The 2,302-nt window shown below is 40.4% G+C and overlaps 1 protein-coding gene and 1 long non-coding RNA gene across 2 annotated transcripts in view; one reads left to right on the forward strand and one right to left on the reverse strand.

Moving 5' to 3' along the window:
* Nucleotides 1-1,080, reverse strand: part of LOC109299976 — a 47,115-nt gene extending 46,035 nt beyond the window's left edge. The window contains exon 1 of the long non-coding RNA XR_002098083.1: nucleotides 1,007-1,080. This is a non-coding gene — a long non-coding RNA (uncharacterized LOC109299976). The remainder of the gene's footprint in view (nucleotides 1-1,006) is intronic.
* The window catches only part of KHDRBS2 (KH RNA binding domain containing, signal transduction associated 2), a 950,986-nt gene that overhangs the window by 299,624 nt on the left and 649,060 nt on the right, over nucleotides 1-2,302 (forward strand). The window lies entirely within an intron of this gene.

Below are 2,302 nucleotides of genomic sequence, written 5' to 3' on the forward strand. Positions count from 1 at the left end.
TTTTTTTTTTTTTTTTTTAAGTGTTGGGAGGCTGGGCCTGGGCAGGGGGTGGGACCGGTCATGGCAGCCATGGGGGCTTCTGTTTCAACTCCCCCCACATAGGGAGAGGCACAGCTGGAGGAGCTGCAGGAGAGCCTTCAACTGCCTAGATGTGCCTGCCTCTGCCCGCCCCATCTGAATCTCCAAATCAGTGCCGAAACAGCATCAAAACACTGAAAGAGATTCGGCCGAATAAAAATGGAACACTGGATCCAAAACACCGAGATGAATAACTGTGCTCCAAAACAGCCAAATCCAAAACTGAAACAAAACATAGCTGTTTCGCACATCCCTGAAGAAAGATTCACATCCACTAAGATACACCGACTTGCAGAGCCTGCAAAACATCCAGTGAAACCCAGATCCTTGAATCTCAATGCTGTCTGGTGAAACAGCCTGCTACTACTCTCAGCTGTTCCATTCATTCAAGTAGCTGAGATCTGTGTCGTGGATCTAGAAAATCTGACCTGCTGATGGCTCACATAGGTGACCAGTCTTGGTCTCTACAATAGAATTTTTGTTCTGTAATATATAGGAAATTACACAACACACACAAAAATTAAAGGAAAATTAATGTTCAATAGTCAAGTACTCCGAAGTTAGGAATGCTACAGCCTTATGAAATCTTAATTTTGTCTCCTTTTGTCTATGTGTTAAGATACAGCCTTCAATTACATGATCATAATTTCTTTTTCCACAGGACTTCTGCTTTATTCAGTGCACAGGTTGGAGGCTGGGCACTGAATGGTGAGTTGAGTGCATCTTTTTTGTCATCACCATTCAGGAAAGATGTGACAGCTAAGAGTGAGGAGCAGAGCTACTGCATCTGTCACAGTTCACTGACCTGTCACTATGTCTAACTTAATACTGATGTGGATGTCTTGGAACTACCATAGCCTTAGGGCTACAGTAACTGTTGTCCAGCAGCTCTTCCACAACTTTGTGGTTCTGAGGAGACATTTCTTACCTCTGATGTCTCAGTTTCCTCTCCTGCAGATCCTCCCACATAGTTCATATTTACAAAACAGTACATAGCTGCTTCACCTGCAGGCAGAGGTTTTCAAACATTCTAATTTTTCCCCTAATAAACTTACTGCAGGAAAAGAAAGTTGCAAGCAGCGCCAAGGTCTTTTCCCTTCCTAACTTTTCAGTTAATAGTACACGTGAATTTAAAGACTAAGAGGTCTCCGAGTTCAGCCTGAAGTCTAGCATTATGCAGGATTGTTTGGGCATAAGTGTCTTCCTCAACTATAGAAGTAGGGGAAAATATACGAGCAAGAGGAAGAGTCTGGCTACTAAGGTGCATGGACAGGAAGAAAGCTGAAATGTGTTTAGTGTATCTTTATCAATTCCTTAGCAGTTTTAAAGGCGATGTATTTGCTTTTTAGTATATTTTATTTTTTCATGTGAAATTTGGAATGTTCTTTTTAAAAGCAGGCATGCCATGCAACTATAAACCTGTTCGAACAGAGTAGAACGTTGAATTATAGATGTTCAATTATCGAGAAATGACTGTACAGTAATTATGCAGATTTTTTGGCTGTGTCTGGCTAATCATGGCTGCCAACCAGTAGGACTTAAAGAAATAGCACACAATGAATATTGTGATCAGGTAGATCAGCTCTTGTCTGTCAGTTTGTGCAAGGAGTTTTGTATACATGAAAGATACTTGTGTGTGTATGTATGTGTTAGTAGTTTCACATGATGTCTATTCTCTGATTGGCTGAGGCAATTCCATTTCACTGTTGCCAGAAAAAAGACTTCATAATGGAAATGTCAAAATTGTCTTAAATGTTCTGTAGTACCACCATTATTAAACTGAAAACCTGCTCCTACTGCATGGATACAGTTATTTCTTTTTCTATATTTCAGTGAATGAATAAATACATCTTTCCTTTTCCCCCAGAAGAGATAGGTTTACTAGTACACTATAAATCATTCTCAGGGAAATCTACTATTATCTGAAGCCTAGTATTGTGTGAAGGAATGCTAAAGGGCTGTATATGTTGCTGCATGCTTTTGCAACAATTATGACACATATTTGAATATAAAGATTACAAAAACAGTCAGTAAATATATGAACATTTATTAAAGTCAGTAAAATGCAATTAAAAGACTGCGGTATTTCACTTTCTAGTAATAAATATCTGATTTGGGGTGTTGGACAGAGCAGGTGGGCAGGTGGGGTCTCCATTGAGACTGGGACAGGACCCCTATGGGCAGAGTGTGCTCAGCTGAGTGGATGGGCAGGGACCATGGGTGG

Source organism: Gavialis gangeticus, unplaced genomic scaffold (genome assembly GCF_001723915.1).
Source record: "Gavialis gangeticus isolate Ggan-Ray unplaced genomic scaffold, GavGan_comp1, whole genome shotgun sequence".
In the NCBI taxonomy this organism is placed as follows: Eukaryota; Metazoa; Chordata; order Crocodylia; family Gavialidae; genus Gavialis; species Gavialis gangeticus.